We start from the raw sequence: 26,941 nt of genomic DNA, 5'->3' as shown, positions 1-26,941 counted from the left end.
CTCACTCCCTGACACACACTCACTCACTCACTCCCTGACACACACTCTCTGACACTCACTGACTCACTCACACACACACACACACACACCAACTCCCTGACACTCACTGGCACACACACACAGACACTCACTCGCTGACACACACAGACACTCACTCGCTGACACACACACACACTCACTCGCTGGCGCACACACACTCACTCGCTGGCGCACACACACTCCCTCGCTGGCGCACACACACTCCTCCCGCTGGCACACACACACTCCCCCTGCTGGCACACACACACTCCCTCGCTGGCACACACACACTCCCTCGCTGGCGCACACACACTCCCTCGCTGGCACACACACACTCCCTCGCTGGCGCACACACACTCCCTCGCTGGCACACACACACTCCCTCGCTGGCACACACACACTCCCTCGCTGGCGCACACACACTCCCTCGCTGGCGCACACACACTCCCTCGCTGGCACACACACACTCCCTCGCTGGCACACACACACTCCCTCGCTGGCGCACACACACTCCCTCGCTGGCACACACACACTCCCTCGCTGGCACACACACACTCCCTCGCTGGCACACACACACTCCCTCGCTGGCACACACACACTCCCTCGCTGGCACACACACACTCCCCCCGCTGGCACACACACACTCCCTCGCTGAGACACTCCCTCACTTACGTATATGTCGACCAGGCGCTTTGATCGGTGATTTAATTCCCGAATCAAGTTATAGGTCCTTTGGAAGATGGTTGAATGACCCCTGGTCATTGAGCGAGTCAACACATTAGATGTTCGGGCTCCTGAGGAGAGGGAAGAAGAGGGGAACATGGTGAACCCATTCCAACTAAACCGGCCAGTTTCCCCTCCCTGTTCCCCCATGTTGGCCGATATTGTTCACAGTTCTGTCCCTCTCTCTCTCTGTCCCTCTCTCTCTCTGTCCCTCTCTCTCTCTGTCCCTCTCTCTCTCTGTCCCTCTCTCTCTGTCCCTCTCTCTCTCTGTCCCTCTCTCTCTCTGTCCCTCTCTCTCTCTGTCCCTCTCTCTCTCTGTCCCTCTCTCTCTCTGTCCCTCTCTCTCTCTGTCTCTCTCTCTGTCCCTCTCTCTCTCTGTCCCTCTCTCTCTCTGTCCCTCTCTCTCTCTGTCCCTCTCTCTCTCCCTCGCCGCCTCTCTCCCTCGCTGCCTCTCTCCCTCGCCGCCTCTCTCCCTCGCCGCCTCTCTCCCTCGCCGCCTCTCCCTCTCCCTCGTTCCATTCCACCGTCATCATTCCCGTTCCTCGTTAAAAAAACCCCACCACCCTTGTCCCCTCCGCCCTTACACGGGACCGTCCCGCCTCCGATCTCCCTTTCCTCTCCCCCAAGTCCCCTCACCGCCTTGTCCCCTCCCCCAGCCTGGTCCCCTCTTTCCCCTGCGCTCTGCGTCCGGACCTCCCCCCGATCAGGTCTCCGTCCCTGTCACCGTCCCGAGCCGCCTCTTATCGAAGTCCCAGATGACACCCCGTGTGACCGTGACAGGGGTAAACTTTCCCGTCCCCACCCTCCTTGACCCGCCTACAGCCTGCGACAGGGTTGACCACACCATCGTCCTCCTCCGGCCCTTCCCCACTGCCGCCCAGCTGTGTGGGGCCGCTCTCCCCTGGTTCCATTCTTATCTGTCTAACCGGAGGCGGAGGATCACTTGCAATGGCTTCTCTCTCTGCTCCCGGACCCTTCATTCCGGAGTAGCCCCCACCCCCCCAACACAAAAGGATCTCTCCACGTCCCCCCTTCTATATCTCATCTAGGAGCCCCCCCCGCGGTGACATCATCCGAAAGCCCGGGGTCAGTTTACACACGTACGCTGGGGAAAACGCAGCTCCACCTCCACACCTCCTCCCTGCACTCCCCCTATCTCTAAACTATCACTCTGCTTATCCGACATTCCATACAGGATGCGCAGAGATTTCCTCCGGTTAAATATCGGGAAGACTGAAGCCGCTGTTTTCATTCCTCGGCCCAGACTCCAATTCTTCTCCCCACTCCAGACTCCGATCCTGAGCTCCCGACCCCCATCCCTCTCCCCGCTCCAGACTCCGATCCCGACCCCCATCCCTCTCCAGACTCCGATCCCGAGCTCCCGACCCCCATCTCTCTCCTGCTCCAGACTCCGCTCCCGACCCCCATCCCTCTCCTGCTCCAGACTCCGATCCCGAGCTCCCGACCCCCATCCCTCTCCCCGCTCCAGACTCCAATCCCGAGCTCCCGACCCCCATCCCTCTACCGCTCCAGACTCCAATCCCGAGCTCCCGACCCCCATCCCTCTCCTGCTCCAGACTCCGATCCCGAGCTCCCGACCCCCATCCCCCTCCCCGCTCCAGACTCCGATCCCGAGCTTCCGATCCCCCATCCCTCTCCCCGCTCCAGACTCCGATCCCGAGCTCCCGACCCCCATCGCTCTCCCGCTCCAGATTCCGATCCCGAGGTCCTGACCCCCATCCCTCTCCCTGGTAACTGTCTGAGACTGATCCGGACTGTTCACAAACTCGGGGTCAAATTCGACCTCGAGATGAGCTTCTGGCCTCATATCCGCCCTGTCGCTAAGACCGCCTATTTCCTCTTCCCTAACGTCTCAGCTCATCGGCTACTGAAACCCTCGTCTGCCCCTCCATTACCTCCGGACTGGACTGCTCGCCACCTGGCCGAATATCGCTGCCTGTGGCTTGGTGTGGAATAAGCTGGGATACTATAATAGTGTCAGGCGATATAGAAATGCAAGCGGCTGTCGTGATTGACCACTCCTGAGAGCAGGCGATTCGGTGCTTGAGGAACCCGGGTCGCAGAATGCAGAAGAACAAGAGGGTGGAGAGAGAGAGAGAGAGAGAGAGAGAGAGAATGAGAGAGCGAATGAGAGAGAGAGTCAGATATAGATTGTAAGAGAGAGAGTGAGAGAATTAGAGACAGAGAGAGAGTGTGGCGGAGTGTCAGATATAGATTGCAAAAGAGAGAGAGTGAGAGAAAGAATTAGAGACAAAGAGAGAGAGAGAGAGTGTGCCGTAGAGAGAGTGTCAGATATAGATTGCAGAAGAGAGAGTGAGAGAAAGAATTTGAGACAAAGAAAGAGAGAGAGTGTGGCGGAGAGAGAGAGTCAGATATAGATTGCAAAAGACAGAGAGTGAGAGAAAGAATTAGAGGCAGAGAGATAGAGAGAGAGTGGCGGAGAGAGAGTCAGATATAGATTGTAAGAGAGAGAGAGAGTGGCGGAGAGAGTGTCAGATGTAGATTGTAAGACAGAGAGTGAGAGAAAGAATTAGAGAGAGAGAGAGAGAGTGTGGCGGAGAGAGAGTGTGGAATGGGGAGAGAGGGAGTGACAGACGGAGAGAGGGCGACGGAGGGAGAGAGGGGGCGACACAGGGAGAGAGGGGGTGACGGAGGGAGAGAGGGGGTGACGGAGGGAGAGAGAGGGCGCGACGGAGGGAGAGAGAGGGCGCGACGGAGGGAGAGAGAGGGCGCGACGGAGGGAGAGAGAGGGCGAGGGAGGGAGAGAGGGGGCGCGACGGAGGGAGAGAGGGGGCGCGACGGAGGGAGAGAGGGGGTGCGACGGAGGGAGAGAGGGGGCGCGACGGAGGGAGAGAGAGGGCGCGACGGAGGGAGAGAGGGGTGCGCCGGAGGGAGAGAGGGGGCGCGACGGAGGGAGAGAGGGGGCGCGACGGAGGGAGAGAGAGGGCGACGGAGGGAGAGAGAGGGCGACGGACGGAAACGACAGAAACACGTCTGTTTCTTCCTTCACCACCCCAGGACAGGCACGAGTGCGTTGCAGCCAGTGAGGTCCTTTCCTCGATGTGTGGTAACTGTTGAAATGTACACGACTTGGCAGCCAATTTCGACATAGCAAGATCCCACACACAGCGATGTGAGACTGAGCCAGGTCATGTTTACACTCAGATTGACTCAGGGTTCAATACTGTGCACAGGACAACAGGCAGTACTCTCCGACAGTGCCGCTCTCCCTCAGTACTGACCCTCCGACAGTGCGGCTCTCCCTCAGTACTGACTCTCCGACAGTGCCGCTCTCCCTCAGTACTGACCCTCCGACAGTGCCGCTCTCCCTCAGTACTGACCCTCCGACAGTGCGGCGCTCCCTCAGTACTGACCCTCCGACAGTGCGGCGCTCCCTCAGCACTGACCCTCTGACAGTGCGGCGCTCCCTCAGCACTGACCCTCCGACAGTGCGGCTCTCCCTCAGCACTGACCCTCTGACAGTGCGGCGCTCCCTCAGTACTGACCCTCCGACAGTGCGGCGCTCCCTCAGCACTGACCCTCCGACAGTGCGGCGCTCCCTCAGTACTGACCCTCCGACAGTGCGGCTCTCCCTCAGTACTGACCCTCCGACAGTGCGGCACTCCCTCAGTACTGACCTTCCGACAGTGCGGCGCTCCCTCAGCACTGACCCTCCGACAGTGCGGCGCTCCCTCAGCACTGACCCTCCGACAGTGCGGCACTCCCTCAGTACTGACCTTCCGACAGTGCGGCGCTCCCTCAGCACTGACCCTCCGACAGTGCCGCTCTCCCTCAGTACTGACCCTCCGACAGTGCGGCGCTCCCTCAGTACTGACCCTCCGACAGTGCGGCGCTCCCTCAGCACTGACCCTCCGACAGTGCGGCTCTCCCTCAGCACTGACCCTCCGACAGTGCGGCTCTCCCTCAGCACTGACCCTCCGACAGTGCGGCGCTCCCTCAGTACTGACCCTCCGACAGTGCGGCGCTCCCTCAGCACTGACCCTCCGACAGTGCGGCGCTCCCTCAGCACTGACCTTCCGACAGTGCGGCGCTCCCTCAGCACTGACCCTCCGACAGTGCGGCGCTCCCTAGGCACTGACCCTCCGACAGTGCGGCACTCCCTCAGTACTGACCTTCCGACAGTGCGGCTCTCCCTCAGCACTGACCCTCCGACAGTGCGGCGCTCCCTCAGCACTGACCCTCCGACAGTGCAGCACTCCCTCAGCACTGACCCTCCGACAGTGCGGCGCTCCCTCAGCACTGACCCTCCGACAGTGCGGCTCTCCCTCAGCACTGACCCTCTGACAGTGCGGCGCTCCCTCAGTACTGACCCTCCGACAGTGCGGCTCTCCCTCAGCACTGACCCTCCGACAGTGCGGCGCTCCCTCAGCACTGACCCTCCGACAGTGCGGCGCTCCCTCAGCACTGACCCTCCGACAGTGCGGCACTCCCTCAGCACTGACCCTCCGACAGTGCGGCACTCCCTCAGCACTGACCCTCCGACAGTGCGGCGCTCCCTCGGCACTGACCCTCCGACAGTGCGGCGCTCCCTCGGCACTGACCCTCCGACAGTGCGGCTCTCCCTCGGCACTGACCCTCCGACAGTGCGGCGCTCCCTCAGCACTGACCCTCCGACAGTGCGGCGCTCGTTCAGCACTGACCATGCGACAGTGCGGTGCTCCCTCAGCACTGACCATGCGACAGTGCGGCGCTCCCTCAGCACTGACCCTCCGACAGTGCGGCGCTCCCTCAGCACTGACCCTCCGACAGTGCGGCTCTCCCTCAGTACTGACCCTCCGACAGTGCGGCGCTCGCTCAGCACTGACCATGCGACAGTGCGGCGCTCCCTCAGTACTGACCCTCCGACAGTGCGGCGCTCCCTCAGCACTGACCCTCCGAAAGTGCGGCGCTCGCTCAGCACTGACCATCCGACAGTGCGGCGCTCCCTCAGTACTGACCCTCCGACAGTGCGGCACTCCCTCAGTACTGACCCTCCTACAGTGCGGTGCTCCCTCGGTATTGCACTGAACTGTCAGCCTTAGTTTTTGCATTGAATTCCTGTGACGCGTGTCAAACATGTCCCCTTCTTGGTCTGGGAGAGAGAAAGAGAAAGACAGAGTTGTGGAAGGACAGAGAGGGGCTATGAGAGAGTAAATGATAGATAAGAGTGAGATCATGGCTGATCTAATAATCCTCAACATCAATTTCCTGCCTTCTCCCCATAACCCTTGACTTTCTTCACTGGTAATAAATCTGTCTTTCAGAGAAAGAGTGAGCAGGAGTGAGGGAGAGAGGCAGAGAGAGAGAGAGAGAGAAGCAGAGAGAGAGAGGAAGAGAGAGGCGCAGAGAGAGTGAGAGCGGCAGAGAGAGAGAGGGAGAGAGAGGGGCAGAGGGAGAGAGAGGGGCAGAGGGAGAGAGGGGCGGAGAGGGAGAGGGGCGGAGAGGGAGAGGGGCGGAGAGGGAGAGGGGCGGAGAGGGAGAGGGGCGGAGAGGAGCAGAGAGAGAGAGAGGGAGAGAAGCAGAGAGAGGGAGGGAGAGAAGCAGAGAGAGGGAGGGCGAGGGTCCGAGAGAGGGAGGGCAGTAAGGGTCACTCACTGTGTAACTGTACAGAGTCGCTGTTTATTCAGAGTAAGGGTCACTCACTGTGTAACTGTACGGAGTCGCTGTTTATTCTGTGTAAGGGTCACTCACTGTGCAACTGTACGGAGTCGCTGTTTATTCAGGGTAAGGGTCACTCACTGTGCAACTGTACGGAGTCGCTGTTTATTCAGGGTAAGGGTCACTCACTGTGCAAGGGAGAGGGGCGGAGAGGGAGAGGGGCGGAGAGAGAGAGAGGGAGAGGAGCAGAGAGAGAGAGAGGGAGAGAAGCAGAGAGAGAGAGAGGGAGAGAAGCAGAGAGAGAGAGAGGGAGAGAAGCAGAGAGAGAGAGAGGGAGAGAAGCAGAGAGAGAGAGAGAGGGAGAGAAGCAGAGAGAGAGAGAGGCAGAGAAGCAGAGAGAGAGAGGCAGAGAAGCAGAGAGAGAGAGGGAGAGAAGCAGAGAGAGAGAGGGAGAGAAGCAGAGAGAGGGAGGGCGAGAAGCAGAGAGAGGGAGGGCGAGGGTCCGAGAGAGGGAGGGCAGTAAGGGTCACTCACTGTGTAACTGTACGGAGTCGCTGTTTATTCAGGGTAAGGGTCACTCACTGTGTAACTGTACGGAGTCGCTGTTTATTCTGTGTAAGGGTCACTCACTGTGTAAATGTACGGAGTCGCTGTTTATTCAGGGTAAGGGTCACTCACTGTGCAACTGTACGGAGTCGCTGTTTATTCAGGGTACGGGTCACTCACTGTGTAACTGTACAGAGTCACTGTTTATTCCAGGCAAAGATTACTCACTGTGTAACTGTACAGAGTCACTGTTTAATCAGGGTAAGGATCACTTGTTATGTAACTGTCCAGAGTCACTGTTTATTTAGGGTAACGATCACTCACTGCTACTTGTACAGAGTCACTGTTTACTGAGGGTAAGGATCAATCACTGTTTAACTGTACAGAGTAACTGTTTAATAAGGGAAGGGAGCACTCACTGTGTAACTGTACAGAGCCACAGTTTATTCAGTGAAAGGATCACTCACGGTGTAACTGTACAGAGTCACTGTTTTTTCAGGGTGAGGGTCACTCACTGTGTAACTATACAGTGTCACTGTTTATTCAGGGTGAGGGTCACTCAATGTGTAACTGTACCGAGTCACTGTTCATTCAATGAAAGGGTCACTCACTGTGTAACTGTACAGAGTCACAGTTTATTCCGGGCAAGGATTACTCACTGTGTAACTGTACAGAGTCACTGTTTATTCAGGGTAAGGATCACTCACTATTTAACTGTACAGAGTAACTGTTTAATAAGGGAAAGGAGCACTCTCTGTGTAACTGTACAGACCCACAGTTTATTCAGGGTAAGGGTCACTCACTGTGTAACTGTACTGAGTCACTTTTTATTCAGGGAAAGGAACAATCACTGTACTACTGAAGAGAGTCACTGTTTATTTAGGGTAACGGTCACTCCCTGAGTAACTGTACAGAATCACTGTTTATTCAGTCAAAGGGTCACTCACTGTGTGACTGTACAGAGTTACTCTTTATTCAGGATAAGGATCGCTTACTTTGTAACTATACAGAGTCACTGTTTATTCAGGGTCAGGGTCACTCACTGTGTAACTGTAAAGAGTCACTGTTTATTCAGTGAAAGGGTCATTCACTGTGTAACGCTACAGAGTCACTGTTTATTCAGGGTAAGGATCACTCACTGTGTAACTCTATAGAGTCACTGTTTATTGAGGATAAGGGTCACTCGCTTTGTAACTGTTCAGACCACTGCTTATTCAGGATGAGGATCACTCACGGTGTAACTGTACAGAGTCACTGTTTATTCAGGGTAAGGGTCACTCACTGTGTAACTGTACTGAGTCAGTGTACATTAAGTGAAAAGTTCACTCACTGTGTAACTGTACAGAGTCAATGTTTATTCAGTGAAAGAGCCACTCACTGTGTAACTGTACAGAGTCACTGTTTATTCAGGGTAAGGATCACTCACTGTGTAGCTGTACACTGTCACTGTTTATTCAGGGTAGGGGTCACTAATTGTGCAACTGTACAGAGTCACTGTTTATTCAGGGTAAGGGTCACTCACGGTGTAACTGTACAGAGTCACTGTTCAATGAGGGAAAGGGTCACTCACTTTGTAACTGTACAGAGTCACTGTTTATTGAGGGAAATGGTCACTCACTGTGTAACTGTACAAAGTCACTGCTAATTCAGGGTAAGGGTCACTCACTGTGTAACTGTACAGAGTTATTGTTTATTCAGTGAAAGGGTCACTCACTGTGTAACTGTACAGAGTCAATGTTTATTCAGGAGGTTAAGGATCACTCACTGTAACTGTACAGAGTCACTGTTTATTCAGGGTAAGGGTCACTCACTGTGTAACTGTACAAAGTCACTGGTTATTGAGGGAAAGAGTCACTCGCTGTGTAACTGTACAGAGTCACTGTTTATTCAGGGTAAGGATCACTCACTATGTAACTGTACAGAGTCACTGCTAATTCAGGGTAAGGGTCACTCACTGTGTAACTGTACAGAGTCACTGTTTATTCAGGGTAAGGGTCACTCAATGTGTAACTGTACAGAGTCAGTGTTCATTAAGTGAAAAGTTCACTCACTGTGTAACTGTACAGAGTCAATTTTTATTCAGTGAAAGAGCCACTCACTGTGTAACTGTACAGAGTCCCTGTTTATTCAGGGTAAGGGTCACTCATTGTGTAACTGTACAGAGTCACTGTTTATTCCGGGTAAGTATAACTCACTGTGTAACTGTACAGAGTCACTGTTTATGCAGTGAAAGGGTTACTCACTGTGTAACTGTACAGAGTCATTGTTCATTCAGGGTAAGGTTCACTCACTGTGTAACTGTACAGAGTCACTGTTCATTCAGGGTAAGGATCACTCACTGTGTAACTGTACAGAGTCACTGTTTATTCAGTGTAAGGATCACTCACTGTGTAACTGTACAGAGTCACTGTTTATTCAGTGTAAGCGTCACTCACTATGTAACTGTAGAGAGTCGCTGTTTATTCTGGAGGGTAAGGATCATTCACTGTGTAACTGTACAGAGTCACTGTTTATTCAGGGTGAGGATCACTCACTGTGTAACTTTACAGAGTCACTGTTTATTCAGGGTAAGGCTCACTCGCTGTGTAACTGTACAGTGTCACTGTTTGTTTAGGGTAAGGATCACACACTGCGTAACTGTACAGAGTCACTGTTTATTCTGAGTAAGGTTCACTCTCTGTGGTACTGTACAGAGTCACTGTTCATTCAGCAGCGCAAGGATCACTCACTGAAACAATACAGAATTACTGATAAAAACAGAAAGCTAAAAGCTAAAAGCTACTGCGGATGCTGGAAATCCAAAACAAAAAACAGAATTACATGGAAAAACTCAGCAGGTCTGGCAGCATCGGCGGAGAAGAAATCAGTTAACGTTTCGAGCCTTCATGGCCCTTCGGCAGAACTGAAGCATAGTTAGGAGAAGGGAGAAATATAAACTGGTTTAAGGTGGGGTGGCGGGGGGTGGCGGGGGGAAGAGAGAAGTTGAGGGTGTGGTGATTGTGGAGATAAGCAGTGATAGGAGCAGATAATCAAAAGATGTCACAGACAAAAGGATCAAAGAGGTGTTGAAGGTGGTGATATTTGTCTAAGAAAAGTGCTAATTAAGAATGGAAGACAGGATACTCAAGGTACAGCTCTAGTGGGGGTGGGGTGGACAGACTAACAAGGTTTTAGTTTTAGATTTAAAAGTAATGGAAATAGGTGGGGAAAGAAGAATCTATATAAATTATCTCCTACCTCTCCCTGGACCATGACCCCACCACAGAACATCAAGCCATTGTTTCCAGGACTGTCACTGACCTCATCTCCTCTGGAGATCTTCGTCCCACAGCTTCCAACTTGATAGTCGCCCAACCTCGGATGGCCCGCTTCTACCTCCTACCCAAAATCCACAAACAGAACTGTCCTGGCAGACCGATCGTGTCAGCCTGTTCCTGCCCCACGGAACTCATTTCTTGTTATCTTGACTCACTTCTCTCTCCCCTTGTCCAGTCCCTTCCCACCTACATCCGTGATTCCTCTGACACCTTACGTCACATCAACAATTTCCAGTTCCCTGGCCCCAACCGCTTCCTCTTCACCATGGATGTCCAATCCCTCTACACCTCCATCCCCCACCAGGATGGTCTGAGGGCCCTTAGCTTCTTCCTTGAACAGAGGCCCCAACAATCCCCATCCACCACTACTCTCCTCCGTCTGGCTGAACTTGTTCTCACACTGAACAATTTCTCCTTTAACTCCTCTCACTTCCTCCAAATAAAAGGTGTGGCTATGGGTACCCGCATGGGCCCCAGCTATGCCTGTCTCTTTATGGGGTATGTGGAACATTCCTTGTTCCAGTCCTGCTCCGGCCCCCTCCCACAACTCTTTCTCCGGTACATCGATGATTACTTCGGTGCTGCTTCATGCTCTCGTCGGGACCTGGAAAAATTTATTAATTTTGCTTCCAATCTCCACCCCTCCATCATTTTCACATGGTCCATCTCTGACACTTCTCTTCCCTTCCTTGACCTCTCTGTCTCAATTTCTGATGATAGACTGTCCACCAATATCCATTACAAGCCTACCGACTCCCACAGCTACCTCGACTACAGCTCCTCACACCCAGCTTCTTGTAAAGACTCCATCCCATTCTCTCAGTTCCTTCGCCTCCGTCGCATCTGTTCTGATGACGCTACCTTCAATAACAGCTCCTCTGACATGTCCTCCTTCTTCCTTAACCGAGGTTTTCCTTCCACGGTCGTTGACAGGGCCCTCAACCGTGTCCGGCCCATATCCCGCGCATCCTCCCTCACGCCTTCTCCTCCTTCCCAGAAACATGATAGGGTCCCCCTTGTCCTCACTTATCACCCCACCAGCCTCCGCATTCAAAGGATCATCCTCCGCCATTTCCGCCAACTCCAGCATGATGCCACCACCAAACACATCTTCCCTTCACCCCCCCTGACGGCATTCCGTAGGGATCGTTCCCTCCGGGACACCCTGGTCCACTCCTCCATCACCCCCTACTCCTCAACCCCCACTTATGGCACCTCCCCATGCCCACGCAGAAGATGCAACACCTGCCCCTTCACTTCCTCTCTCCTCACCGTCCAAGGGCCCAAACACTCCTTTCAGCAGCATTTCACTTGCATTTCCCCTAATTTAGTCTACTGCATTCGTTGCTCCCAATGCGGTCTCCTCTACATTGGAGAGACCAAACGCAAACTGGGTGACCGTTTTGCGGAACACCTGCGGTCTGTCCGCAAGAAAGACCCAAACCTCCCTGTCGCTTGCCATTTTAACACTCCACTCTGTTCTCTTGCCCACATGTCTGTCCTTGGCTTGCTGCATTGTTCCAGTGAAGCCCAACGCAAACTGGAGGAACAGCACCTCATCTTCCGACTAGGCACTTTACAGCCTTCCGGGCTGAATATTGAATTCAACAACTTTAGATCTTAAACTCCCCCTCCCCCCATCCCCACCCCGTTTCTCCCCCCCACCGCCTTTTTTTTTCAATAATTTTTATAGATTCTTCTTTCCCCACCTATTTCCATCATTTTTAAATCTAAAACTAAAACCTTGTTAGTCTGTCCACCCCACCCCCACTAGAGCTGTACTTTGAATATCCTGTCTTCCATTCTTAATTAGCACTTTTCTTAGACAAATATCACCACCTTCAACACCTCTTTGATCCTTTTGTCTGTGACATCTTTTGATTATCTGCTCCTATCACTGCTTATCTCCACAATCACCACACCCTCAACTTCTCTCTTCCCCCCCCCGCCCCCCCCACCCCCCAACCTTAAACCAGTTTATATTTCTCCCTTCTCTTAACTATGCTTCAGTTCTGCCGAAGGGCCATGAAGGCTCGAAACGTTAACTGATTTCTTCTCCGCCGATGCTGCCAGACCTGCTGAGTTTTTCCAGGTAATTCTGTTTTTGTTTCAGAATCACTGATAACTCAGGCTAAGTTTCATTCAATTTGTTACTCTCCAGAGTTATTGTTTATTCAGGGGCAGGGTCACTCACTGTGTAACTGTTCAGAGTCACTCTTTATTCAGTGTAAGGATCACTCACTGTGTAACTGGACAGAGTCGCTGTTTATTCAGGGTAAGGATCACTCACTGTGTAACTGGACAGAGTCGCTGTTTATTCAGGGTAAGGATCACACTGTGTAACTGGACAGAGTCGCTGTTTAATCAGGGTAAGGGTCACTCACTGTGTAACTACAGAATCACTGTTTATCAAGAGTAAGTGTCTCTCACTTTGTAACTGTACAGAGTCACTGTTCATTCAGCAGCGCAAGGATCACTCACTGAAACTATACAGAATCACTGATAACTCAGGCTAAGTTTCATTCTACTTGTAACACTCCAGAGTTACTGTTTATTCAGGGCAAAGGTCACTCACCGTATAACTGTACAGAGTCACTGTTTATTCAGGGTAAGGATCAATCACTGTGTAACTTTACAGAGTCTCTGTTTTTTCAGGGTAAGGATCACTCACTGTGTAACTGTCCAGAGTCACTGTTTATTCAGGGTAAGGGTCACTCACTGTGTAACTGTACGGAATCTCTATTTATTCAGGGTAAGGGTCACTCACTGTGTAACTGTACAGAATCACTGTTCATTCAGCGTAAGGATCACTCACTTTGTAACTATACGGAATTACTGTTTATTCAGTGTAAGGGTCACTCACTGTGTAACTGTACAGAATCACTGTTTATTCAGTAAAAGGGTCACTCACTATGTAACTGTACAGAGTCACTGTTCATTCAGCTGCGGAAGGATCACTCACTGAAACTCTACAGAATCACTGATAACTCAGGCTAAGTTTCATTCGATTTGTAACTCTCTACAGTTACTGTTTATTCAGGGCAAAGGTCACTCACTGTGTAACTGTACAGAGTCACTGTTTATTCAGGGTAAGGACCACTCACTGTAACTGTACAGTGTCACTGTTTATTCAGGGTAAGGGTCACTCATTGTGTAACTGTACAGAGTTACTGTTTATTCAGGGTAAGCACCACTCACTGTAACTGTACAGAGTCACTGTTTATTTAGGGTAAGGATCACTCCCTGAGTAACTGTACAGAATCACTGTTTATTCAGTCAAAGGGTCACTCACTGTGTAAGTGTACAGAGTTATTCTTTATTCAGGGTAAGGATCACTCACTTTGTAACTGTACAGAGTAACTGTTTATTCAGGGTCAGGGTCACTCACTCTGTAACTGTACAGTGTCACTGTTTATTCAGTGTAAGGGTCACTCATTGTGTAACTGTACAGAGTCACTGTTTATTCAGGAGGGTAAGGATCACTCACGGTGTAACTGTACAGAATCACTGTTTATTCAGTGAAGGGGTCACTCACTGTGTAACCCTACAGAGTAACTGTTTTTTCAAGGTAAGGATCACTCCCTGTGTAACTGCACAGAATCACTGTTTATTCAGAGTAAGTGTCTCTCACTGTGTAAGTGTACAGAGTCACTGTTCATTCAGCAGCGGAAGGATCACTCACTGAAACTATACAGAATCACTGATAACTCAGGCTAAGTTTCATTTAATTTGTAACTCTCCAGAGTTACTGTTTATTCAGGACAAAGGTCACTCACTGTGTAACTGTACAGAGTCACCGTTTATTCAGGGTAAGGATCAATCACTGTAACTTTACAGAGTCACTGAGTGAACTTTACCCTGAATAAACAGTGACTCTGTATAGTTACACATTGAGTGAACATTAACCTGAATAAACAATGTGTAACCATACAGTGTCACTGTTTATTCAGGGTAAGGGTCACTCAGTGTGTAACTTTACAGAGTCATTGTTCATTCAGTGAAAGGGTCACTCACGGTGTAAATGTACAGAGTCAATGTTTATTCAGTGAAAGGGCCACTCACTGTGTAACTGTACAGAGTCACTGTCTATTCAGGGTAAGGGTCACTCATTGTAACTGTACAGAATCACTATTTATTCAGGGTAATGATCATTCACTGTGTAACTGTACAGAGTCACTGTTTATTCAGGGAAACGGTCACTCACTGTGTAACTGTAGAGAGTCACTGTTTATGCAGGTAAGGATCACTCACTGTGTAACTGTACAGAGTCACTGTTTATTTGGGGTAACGATCACTCACTGCTACTTGTACAGAGTCACTGTTTATTCAGGGTAAGGATCACTCATTGTTTAACTGTACAGAGTAACTGTTTAACAAGGGGAAGGATCACTCACTGTAACTGTACAGAGTCACTGATCATTCAGGGTAAGGATCACACATTGTGTAACTGTATAGAGCCACTGTTTATTCATGCTAAGGATCACTCACAGTGTAATTGTACAGCCACTGTTCATTTAGGGGATGGGTCACTCTGTGTAATTGTACAGAGTCACTGTTTATTCAGGGTAAGGATCACTTACTGTGTAACTGTATTGAGCCACAATTTATTCAGGGTAAGGGTCATTCACTGTGTACCTGTACAGAGTCATTGTTTATTCTGGTTAATGGTCACTCACTGTGTAACTTTATAGAGCCACTACTTATTCAGGGAAAGCTTCACTCAGTGTGTAACTGTACAGTCACTGTTAATTTTGTGTAAGGATCACTCACTGTGTAACTGTACAGAGTCACTGTTTACTCAGTGTAAGGGTCACTCACATTGTAACTGTACAGAGTCATTGTTTATTCAGAGTAAGGGTCACTCACTGTGTAACTGTACAGTGTCACTGTTTATTCAGGGTAAGGTTCACTCATTGCGTAACTGTACAGAGTCAGTGTTTATTCAGGGTAAGGTTCACTCACTGTATAACTGTACAGAGCCACACTTTATTCAGGGTAAGGTTCACTCACTGTCTAACTGTACAGAGTTACTGTTTATTCCGGGTAATGGTTACTCACTGTGTAAATGTACAGAGTCAGTGTTCATTCAGTGAAAGGGTCACTCACTGTGTAACTATACAGTGTCACTGTTTGTTCATGATAAGCATGACTTAGTTTGTAACTGTACATTGTCACTGTTTATTCAGGCTAAGGATCACTCACAGTGTAACTGTTCAGAGTCACTGTTTATACAGGATAAGGATCACTCACTGTGTAACTGTACACAGTCACTGTTCATTCAGTGAAAGGGTCACTCACTGTGTAACTATACAGTGTCACTGTTTATTCATGATAAGCATGACTTAGTTTGTAACTGTACATTGTCACTGTTTATTCATGATAAGGATGACTCACTTTGTAACTGTACAGTGTCACTGTTTATTCAGGGTAAGGGTCACTGACTGTGTAACTGTACAGAGTCACTGTTTATTCAGTGAAAGGGTCACTCACTGTGTAACTGTACAGAGTCACTGTTTATTCCGGGGAAGGATTACTCACTGTGTAACTGTACAGAGTCACTGTTTATTCAGGGTAAGGATCACTTATTGTGTAACTGTACAGAGTCACTGTTTATTTAGGATATGATCACTCACTGCTACTTGTACAGAGTCACTGTTTATTCAGGGTAACGATCACGCACTGTTTAACTGCACAGAGTAACTGTTTAATAAGGGAAAGGAGCACTCACTGTGTAATTGTACAGAGCCACAGTTTATTCAGGATAAGGGTCACTCACTGTGTAACTGTACAGAGTCACTGTTTATTCAGGCTAATGGTTACTCACTGTATAACTGTACTGAACCATTATTAATTCAGGGATAACTTCACTCTGTGTAACTATACAAAGCCACTGTTTTTTCAGGCTAAGGATCACTCAGTGTAACTGTACAGAGTCACAGTTCATTCAGGGTAAGGATCACTTACTGTGTAACTGTACAGAGTCACTGTTCATTCAGGGTAAGGATCACTCACTGTGTAACTGTACAGAGTCACTGTTTATTCAGGGTAAGGATCACTCACTGTGTAACTGTACAGACTCACTGTTTATTCAGGGTAAGGATCACTCACTGTGTAACAGTACAGAGTCACTTTTTATTCAGGGCAATGGTCACTCACTGTGTAACAGTACAGAGTAACTGTTTATTCAGGGTAAGGGTCACTTACTATGTAACTGTACAAAGTCACTATTTATTCAGGGGAAGGGTCATTCACGGTGTAACCGTACAGTGTCACTGTTTATTCAGGGTAAGGGTCACTCAAGGTGTAACTGTACAGAGTCACTGTTCATTCAGTGAAAGGGTCACTCACTGTGTAACTGTACAGAGTCAGTGTTCATTCAGTGAAAGGGTTACTCACTGTGTAACTGTACAGAGTCACTGTTCATTCAGGGTAAGGATGACTCACTTTGTAACTGTACAGTGTCACTGTTTATTCAGGGTAAGGGTCACTCACTGTGTAACTGTACAGAGTCACTGTTCAATCAGTGAAAGGGCCACTCACTGTGTAACTGTACAGAGTCACTGTTTATTCAGTGAAAGGGTCACTCACTGTGTAACTGTACAGAGTCACTGTTTATTCCGGGGAAGGATTACTCACTGTGTAACTGTACAGAGTCACTGTTTATTCAGGGTAAGGATCACTTATTGTGTAACTGTACAGAGTCACTGTTTATTTAGGGTATGATCACTCACTGCTACTTGTACAGAGTCACTGTTTATTCAGGATAAGGGTCACTCACTGTGTAACTGTACAGAGTCACTGTTTATTCAGGCTAATGGTTACTCACTGTGTAACTGTGCAGAACCACTATTAATTCAGGGATAACTTCACTCTGTGTAACTGTACAAAGCCACTGTTTTTTCAGGCTAAGGATCACTCAGTGTAACTGTACAGAGTGACTGTTTATACAGGATAAGGATTACTCACTGTGTAACAGTACAGAGTCACTGTTTATTCAGGGTAAGGATCACTCACTGTGTAACTGTTCAGAGTCACTGTTTATTCAGGGTAAGGTTCACTCATTGTGTAACTGTACAGAGTCACTGTTTATTTAGGGTATGATCACTCACTGCTACTTGTACAGAGTCACTGTTTATTCAGGATAAGGATCACTCACTGTCTAACTGCACAGAGTAACTGTTTAATAAGGGAAAGGAGCACTCACTGTCTAATTGTACAGAGCCACAGTTTATTCAGGGTAAGGGTCACTCACTGTGTAACTGTACAGAGCCACTGTTTATTCAGGCTAATGGTTACTCACTGTGTAACTGTACAGAATCACTATTAATTCAGGGATAACTTCACTCTGTGTAACTGTACAAAGCCACTGTTTTTTCAGGCTAAGGATCACTCAGTGTAAATGTACAGAGTGACTGTTTATACAGGATAAGGATTACTCACTGTGTAACTGTACAGAGTCACTGTTTATTCAGGGTAAGGATCACTTACTGTGTAACTGTACAGATTCACAGTTCATTCAGGGTAAGGATCACTCACTGTGTAACTGTACAGAGTCACTGTTTAATCAGGGTAAGGATCACTTACTGTGTAACTGTACAGAGTCACTGTTCATTCAGGGTAAGGATCACTCACTGTGTAACTGTACAGAGTCACTGTTTATTCAGGGTAAGGATCACTCACTGTGTAACTGTACAGACTCACTGTTTATTCAGGGTAAGGATCACTCACTGTGTAACAGTACAGAGTCACTTTTTATTCAGGGCGATGGTCATTCACTGTGTAGCAGTACAGAGTAACTGTTTATTCAGTGTAAGGGTCACTCACTATGTAACTGTACAAAGTCACTATTTATTCAGGGGAAGGGTCACTCACGGTGTAACTGTACAGAGTCACTGTTTATTCAGGGTAAGGATCACTCACTGTGTAACTGTACAGAGTCACTGTTTATTCTGGGTAAGTGTCACTCACTGTAACTGTACAGAATCACTGTTCATTCAGTGAATGGGTCACTCACTGTGTAACTGGACAGAGTCAGTGTTCATTCAGGGGAAGGGTCACTCACGGTGTAACTGTACAGAGTCACTGTTTATTCAGGGTAAGGGTCACTCTCTGTGTAACTGTACAGAGTCACTGTTTATTCAGGGTAAGGGTCACTCACTGTAACTGTACAGAGTTACTGTTCATTCAGGATAAGGATCACTCACTGTGTAACTGTACAGAGTCACTGTTTATTCAGGGTAAGGATCACTCACTGTGTAACAGTACAGAGTAACTGTTTATACAGGGTAAGGATCACTCACTGTGTAACTGTACAGAGTCACTGTTTATTAAGTGTAAGGATCACTCACTGTGTAACTGTACAGAGTCAGTGTTCATTCAGTGAAAGGGTTACTCACTGTGTATCTGTACAGAGTCACTGTTTATTCTGGGTAAGTGTCACTCACTGTAACTGTACAGAATCACTGTTCATTCAGTGAAAGGGTCACTCACTGTGTAACTGTACAGAGTCAGTGTTCATTCAGTGAAAGGGTCACTCACTGTGCAACTGTACAGTGTCACTGTTTATTCAGGGTAAGGGTCACTCAAGGTGTAACTATACAGAGTCACTGTTCATTCAGTGAAAGGGTCACTTACTTTGTAACTGTACAGAGTCACTGTTTATTCAGGGTAAGGATCACTCACTGTGTAACATTGCAGAGTAAGTGTTTATACAGGGTAAGGATCACTCACTGTGTAACTATACAGTGTCACTGTTTATTCAGGGTAAGGGTCACTCAAGGTGTAACTGTACAGAGTCACTGTTCATTCAGTGAAAGGGTCACTCACTGTGTAACTGTACAGAGTCACTGTTTATACAGGGTAAGGATCACTCACTGTGTAACTGTACAGAGTCACTGTTTATTCAGTGTAAGGATCACTCACTGTGTAACAGTACAGAGTAACTGGTTATTCAGGGGAAGGATCACTCACTGTGTAACTATACAGTGTCACTGTTTATTCAGGGTAAGGGTCACTCAAGGTGTAACTGTACAGAGTCACTGTTCATTCAGTGAAAGGGTCACTCACTGTGTAACTGTACAGAGTCAGTGTTCATTCAGTGAAAGGGTTACTCACTGTGTAACTGTACAGAGTCGCTGTTTATTCTGGGTAAGTGTCACTCACTGTAACTGTACAGAATCACTGTTCATTCAGTGAATGGGTCACTCACTGTGTAACTGGACAGAGTCAGTGTTCATTCAGTGAAAGGGTTACTCACTGTGTAACTGTACAGAGCCATTGTTTATTCAGGCTAAGGATCACTGACAGTGTAACTGTACAGAGTCACTGTTTATACAGGGTAAGGATCACTCACTGTGTAACTGTACAGAGTCACTGTTTATTCAGTGTAAGGATCACTCACTGTGTAACAGTACAGAGTAACTGTTTATTCAGGGGAAGGATCACTCACTGTGTAACTATACAGTGTCACTGTTTATTCAGGGTAAGGGTCACTCAAGGTGTAACTGTACAGAGTCACTGTTCATTCAGTGAAAGGGTCACTCACTGTGTAACTGTACAGAGTCAGTGTTCATTCAGTGAAAGGGTTACTCACTGTGTAACTGTACAGAGTTGCTGTTTATTCTGGGTAAGTGTCACTCACTGTAACTGTACAGAATCACTGTTCATTCAGTGAATGGGTCACTCACTGTGTAACTGGACAGAGTCAGTGTTCATTCAGTGAAAGGGTTACTCACTGTGTAACTTTACAGAGTCACTATTTATTCAGGGGAAGGGTCAGTCACGGTGTAACTGTACAGAGTCACTGTTTATTCAGGGTAAGGGTCACTCTCTGTGTAACTGTACAGAGTCACTGTTTATTCAGGGTAAGGGTCACTCACTGTAAGTGTACAGAGTCACTGTTTATTCAGGATAAGGATCACTCACTGTGTAACTGTACAGAGTCACTGTTTATTCAGGGTAAGGATCACTCACTGTGTAACAGTACAGAGTAACTGATAATACAGGGTAAGGATCACTCACTGTCTAACTGTACAGAGTCACTGTTTATTAAGTGTAAGGATCACTCACTGTGTAACTGTACAGAGTCAGTGTTTATTCAGTGAAAGGGTCACTCACTGTGTAACTGTACAGAGTCACTGTTTATTCAGTGTAAGGGTCACTCACTGTGTAACTGTTCAGAGTCACTGTTTATACAGGGTAAGGATCACTCACTGTGTAACTGTACAGAGTCACTGTTTATTCAGGGTAAGGTTCACTCATTGTGTAACTGTACAGAGTCACTGTTTATTTAGGGTATGATCACTCACTGTGTAACAGTACAGAGTAACTGATAATACAGGGTAAGGATCACTCACTGTCTAACTGTACAGAGTCACTGTTTATTAAGTGTAAGGATCACTCACTGTGTAACTGTACAGAGTCATTGTTTATTCAGTGAAAGGGTCACTCACTGTGTAACTGTACAGAGTCACTGTTTATTCAGCGTAAGGGTCACTCACTGTGTAACTGTTCAGAGTCACTGTTTATACAGGGAAAGGAGCACTCACTGTGTAATTGTACAGAGCCACAGTTTATTCAGGGTAAGGGTCACTCACTGTGTAACTGTACAGTGTCACTGTTTATTCAGGCTAATGGTTACTCACTGTGTAACTGTACAGAATCACTATTAATTCAGGGATAACTTCACTCTGTGTAGCTGTACAAAGCCACTGTTTTTCAGGCTAAGGATCACTCAGTGTAACTGTACAGAGTGACTGTTTATACAGGATAAGGATTACTCACTGTGTAACTGTACAGAGTCACTGTTTATTCAGGATAAGGATCACTTACTGTGTAACTGTACAGAGCCACAGTTCATTCAGGGTAAGGATCACTCACTGTGTAACTGTACAGAGTTACTGTTTAATCAGGGTAAGGATCACTCACTGTGTAACTGTACAGAGTCACTGTTCATTCAGGGTAAGGATCACTCACTGTGTAACTGTACAGAGTCACTGTTTATTCAGGGTAAGGATCACTCACTGTGTAACTGTACAGACTCACTGTTTATTCAGGGTAAGGATCACTCACTGTGTAACTGTACAGAGTCACTTTTTATTCAGGGCGATGGTCATTCACTGTGTAACAGTACAGAGTAACTGTTTATTCAGGGTAAGGGTCACTCACTATGTAACTGTACAAAGTCACTATTTATTCAGGGGAAGGGTCACTCACGGTGTAACTGTACAGAGTCACTGCTTATTCAGGGTAAGGATCACTCACTGTGTAACTGTACAGAGCCATTGTTTATTCAGGCTAAGGATCACTGACAGTGTAACTGTACAGAGTCACTGTTTATACAGGGTAAGGATCACTCACTGTGTAACTGTACAGAGTCACTGTTTATTCAGTGTAAGGATCACTCACTGTGTAACAGTACAGAGTAACTGTTTATTCAGGGGAAGGATCACTCACTGTGTAACTATACAGTGTCACTGTTTATTCAGGGTAAGGGTCACTCAAGGTGTAACTGTACAGAGTCACTGTTCATTCAGTGAAAGGGTCACTCACTGTGTAACTGTACAGAGTCAGTGTTCATTCAGTGAAAGGGTTACTCACTGTGTAACTGTACAGAGTCACTGTTTATTCTGGGTAAGTGTCACTCACTGTAACTACAGAATCACTGTTCATTCAGTGAATGGGTCACTCACTGTGTAACTGGACAGAGTCAGTGTTCATTCAGTGAAAGGGTTACTCACTGTGTAACTGTACAGAGTCACTATTTATTCAGGGGAAGGGTCACTCACGGTGTAACTGTACAGAGTCACTGTTTATTCAGGGTAAGGGTCACTCTCTGTGTAACTGTACAGAGTCACTGTTTATTCAGGGTAAGGGTCACTCACTGTAAGTGTACAGAGTCACTGTTTATTCAGGATAAGGATCACTCACTGTGTAACTGTACAGAGTCACTGTTTATTCAGGGTAAGGATCACTCACTGTGTAACAGTACAGAGTAACTGATAATACAGGGTAAGGATCACTCACTGTCTAACTGTACAGAGTCACTGTTTATTAATTGTAAGGATCACTCACTGTGTAACTGTACAGAGTCAGTGTTCATTCAGTGAAAGGGTTACTCACTGTGTAACTGTACAGAGTCACTGTTTATTCTGGGTAAGTGTCACTCACTGTAACTGTACAGAATCACTGTTCATTCAGTGAAAGGGTCACTCACTGTGTAACTGTACAGAGTCAGTGTTCATTCACTGAAAGGGTCACTCACTGTGCAACTGTACAGAGTCACTGTTTATTCAGGGTAAGGATCACTCACTGTGTAACTGTACAGAGTCACTGTTTATTCAGGGTAAGGATCACTCACTGTGTAACAGTACAGAGTAACTGTTTATACAGGGTAAGGATCACTCTCTGTAACTGTACAGAATCACTGTTCATTCAGTGAAAGGGTCACTCACTGTGTAACTGTACAGAGTCACTGTTTATTCAGGGTAAGGAACACTCACTGTGTAACTTTACAGTGTCACTGTTTATTCAGGGTAAGGGTCACTCAAGGTGTAACTATACAGAGTCAATGTTCATTCAGTGAAAGGGTCACTTACTGTGTAACTGTACAAAGTCAGTGTTCATTCAGTGAAAGGGTTACTCACTGTGTAACTGTACAGAGTCACTGTTTATTCTGGGTAAGTGTCACTCACTGTAACTGTACAGAATCACTGTTCATTCAGTGAAAGGATCACTCACTGTGTAACTGTACAGAGTCAGTGTTCATTCACTGAAAGGGTCACTCACTGTGTAACTGTACAGACTCACTGTTTATTCAGGGTAAGGATCACTCACTGTGTAACTGTACAGAGTCGCTGTTTATTCCGGGCAAGGATTACTTACTGTGGAACTGTACAGAGTCACTGTTTATTCAGGTTAAGGATCACTTATTGTGTAACTGGACAGAGGCACTGTTTATTTAGGGTAAGTATCACTCACTGTTTAACTGTACAGAGTAACTTTAATAAGGGAAAGGAGCACTCACTGTGTAACTGTACAGAGCCACAGTCTATTCAGGGTAAGGGTCACTCACTGTTTAACTCTACAGAGTCACTGTTTATTCTGGTTAATGGTCACTCACTTTGTAACTCTACAGAGCCACTATTTATTCAGGGAAATCTTCACTCAGTGTCTAACTGTACAGAGCCACTGTTTATTCAGGCTAAGGATCACTGACAGTGTAACTGTACAGAGTCACTGTTCATTCAGGGTAATGTTCACACACTGTATAACTGTACAGAGTCACTGTTTATTCAGGGTAAGGGTCACTCACTGTGTAACTGGACAGAGTCACTGTTTATTCATGCTAAGGATCACTCACTTTGTAACTGTACAGAGTCACTGTTCATTCAGGGCAAGCGTCACTCACTGCTACTTGTACAGAGTCACTGTTTATTCAGGGTAAGGGTCACTCACTGTGTAACTGTACGGTGTCACTGTTTATTCAGTGTAAGGGTCACTCACTGTGTAACTGTACAGAGTCAGTGTTCATTCAGTGAAAGGGTCACTCACGGTGTAACTGTACAGAGTCACTGTTTATTCAGGGTAAGGATCACTTACTGTGTAACTGTACTGAGTCACTGTTTATACTGGATAAGGATCACTCACTGTGTAACTGTACAGAGTCACTGTTTATTCATGATAAGGATCACTCACTTTGTAACTGTACAGAGTCACTGATCATTCAGGGTAAGGATCACTCACTGTTTAACTCTACAGAGTCGCTGTTTATTCAGTGAAATGGTCACTATGTCCTGGTGTTTTATTGCTTTCAGCACAATGTGATTTGCTAGTGATCGGATGTGATGGCAAGTCCGGACTTGACTGTTTGGATCTACATGAGCTGCATTGTATTACATCAGTTGTGTTCGCTGACAGAGCTCAGAATGGTTGACATCCATGAATCATAGCATTGCTGAATCAATTACCAACTGTAACAGCAAGTCACCAACCTTTCTATCTTTCAATCTTTGTCGTGATCTAACATTGCTGCCAATATTTATAATCTGTATATCAATTAGATTCCAGTCTATAACCCACTCCCGGGTATCTGTTATTCTATATATAAACCACCCCGAACACCTCGGTTAGATTCCAGTCTGTAACTCACTCCCGGGTATCTGTTATTCTATATATAAACCACCCCTGAACCCCTCGATTAGATTCCAGTCTGTAACTCACTCCCGGGTATCTGTTCTATATATAAAGGACCCCGAACCCCTCGATTAGATTCCGCTCTGTAACTCACTCCCAGGTATCTGTTATTCTATATATAAACCACCCCGAACCCCTCGATTAGATTCCAGTCTATAACTCACTCCCGGGTATCTGTTATTGTTTCTAAACCACCCCGAACCCCTCGATTAGATTGCAGTCTGGAACTCACTCCCGGGTATCTGTTATTCTATATATAAACCACTCCTAACCCCTCGATTAGATTGCAGTCTGAAACTCACTCCCGGGTATCTCTTATTCTATGTATAACGCACCCCGAACCCCTCGATTAGAATCCGCTCTGTAACTCACTACTGGGTATCTGTTATTCTATATATAAAGTACTCCGAACCCCTCGATTAGATTCCAGTCTGTAACTCACTCCCGGGTATCTGTTATTCTATATATAAACCACCCCGAACCCCTCGATTAGATTCCAGTCTGTAACTCACTCCCAGGTATCTGTTATTCTATATATAAACCCCCCCGAACCCCTCGATTAGATTCCAGTCTGTAATTCACTCCCGGGTATCTGTTATTCTATATATAAAGCCCCCCGAACCCCTCGATTAGATTGCAGTCTGTAACTCACTCCCGGGTATCTGTTATTCTATATATAAACCACCACGAACCCCTCGGTTAGATTCCAGTCTGTAACTCACTCCCGGGTATCTGTTATTCTATATATAAAGCCCCCCGAACCCCTCGATTAGATTCCAGTCTGTAACTCACTCCCGGGTATCTGTTATTCTATATATAAACTACCCCAAGCACCCGATTAGATTCCAGCCTGTAACTCACTCCTGGGTATCTGTTATTCTGTATATAAACCCCCGCCGAACCCCTCGATTAGATTCCAGTCTGTAACTCACTCCTGGGTATCTGTTATTCTGTATATAAACCACCCCGAACCCCTCAATTAGATTCCAGTCTGTAACTCACTCCCGGGTATCTGTTATTGTATATATATATATATATATATAAACCACCAAAACCCCTCGATTAGATTCCAGCCTGTAACTCACTCCCGGGTATCTGTTATTCTATATATAAACCATCCTGAACCCCTCGATTAGATTCCAGTCTGTAACTCACTCCTGGCTATCTGTTATTCTATATATAAACGGCCCCGAACCCCTCAATTAGATTCCAGTCTGTAACTCACTCCCGGGTATCTGTTATTCTATATATAAACCCCTCGATTAGATTCCAGTCTGTAACTCACTCCCGGGTATCTGTTATTCTATATATAAACCACCCCGAACCCCTCGATTAGATTCCAGTCTGTAACCCACTCCCGGGTATCTGTTATTATGTATATAATCCTCTCTAAACCTGTTTTTGGATATGGGTTCAGGAGCATGCCTCACACGGAGAGGGTTGAACTGTAGGAGTGGATCTGGCTGGCTGCGGCGCAGTTACGGAGTGAAGGAGAGCGAGAGAGGAGGAGCAGGTGGAGCGAGCTAGCGACAGCGAAGGATGTGTAGGCAGGATGCTTCGTGGGAGAGCGCGTGCTGCTTTCTCAGCCGGAGTTCAGAGAGGAATCGGCCTTCAGGGTTAATTGAGTAAAAGAGCAGAAGTACGCCGCTTCACTTACTGCCAATGATTTCCACGGTGCCTGTCTGAGTTAAGAGTCCTGCCCTTCTGGACATTGCTGAGAAGCCCGGGATCCTGCCTGGGCTGGTCCACCGTCTGCCCCTCTCTTCCCCCTCCCGGCACACGCGCTCCTCTCCCTGCCCAGGGACTGCTCTTCCCCAGGACGTTTTGCAACTACAGCATGGCTGGGAGGTTTGGAATTCCAGGCAGTGGGGGTGGGAATGTTGGTGTGTGGAGGGGAGGGGAGGGGATGGTGAGGCCCTGCAGGCTGGATGACAGGAACTCCACTGGGCAGCACACAGTGGAAGGCGAAGGTGCTGCTAATACCAACAGAGGAGCAACTAGTCGGTGCAAGGGAGCAGCAGCGCACAGGCTGGGAAAATTGCCATGTCTCGTCACAGCATGGGCCGAGGAAGGTTCACTCCCTCAGCTCTCTGCTCAGCATTTAACCCTCTCAGCTCCCCGCCGGCCTGAAACCAGTTTAACCCATTGACAGCCACCCGGTAACCCTCAATTCTCTTAACCCGTTCAACCCCTCCCGGGTCATTCACAGATTTCAAACAATGGCAGACTACAAGGCTGAGAACAAAGTCAGGCCTTTCAACCTGGGCCGCATTAGTATAGTTAGATATAGGGTAAATCTCCCTCTGCACCGTCCCCATCTAACGCTCCCAGGACAGGTACAGCACGGGGTTAGATACAGAGTAAAGCTCCCTCTACACCGTCCCCATCAAACACTCCCAGGACAGGTACAGCACGGGGTTAGATACAGAGTAAAGCTCCCTCTACACTGTCCCCATCAAACACTCCCAGGACAGGTACAGCACGGGGTTAGATACAGAGTAAAGCTCCCTCTACACAGTTCCCAT

The 26,941-nt window shown here is 47.6% G+C and overlaps 1 long non-coding RNA gene across 1 annotated transcript in view; it reads right to left on the bottom strand.

Annotated features, from left to right (window-relative positions):
* Nucleotides 1-26,282, bottom strand: part of LOC144675603 (uncharacterized) — a 32,194-nt gene extending 5,912 nt beyond the window's left edge. The window contains exons 1-2 of the long non-coding RNA XR_013575107.1: nucleotides 26,074-26,282; nucleotides 691-812 (exon numbers count right to left, since the gene is read on the bottom strand). This is a non-coding gene — a long non-coding RNA (uncharacterized LOC144675603). The remainder of the gene's footprint in view (nucleotides 1-690; nucleotides 813-26,073) is intronic.
* Between the last annotated feature and the right edge of the window lie 659 nt (nucleotides 26,283-26,941).

Source organism: Cetorhinus maximus, unplaced genomic scaffold, assembly GCF_964194155.1.
Source record: "Cetorhinus maximus unplaced genomic scaffold, sCetMax3.hap1.1 HAP1_SCAFFOLD_1033, whole genome shotgun sequence".
NCBI classification, from domain to species: domain Eukaryota; kingdom Metazoa; phylum Chordata; class Chondrichthyes; order Lamniformes; family Cetorhinidae; genus Cetorhinus; species Cetorhinus maximus.
The sequence above is the reverse complement of the archived record's forward strand: the minus strand, read 5'-3'. Positions and strand labels throughout refer to the sequence as shown.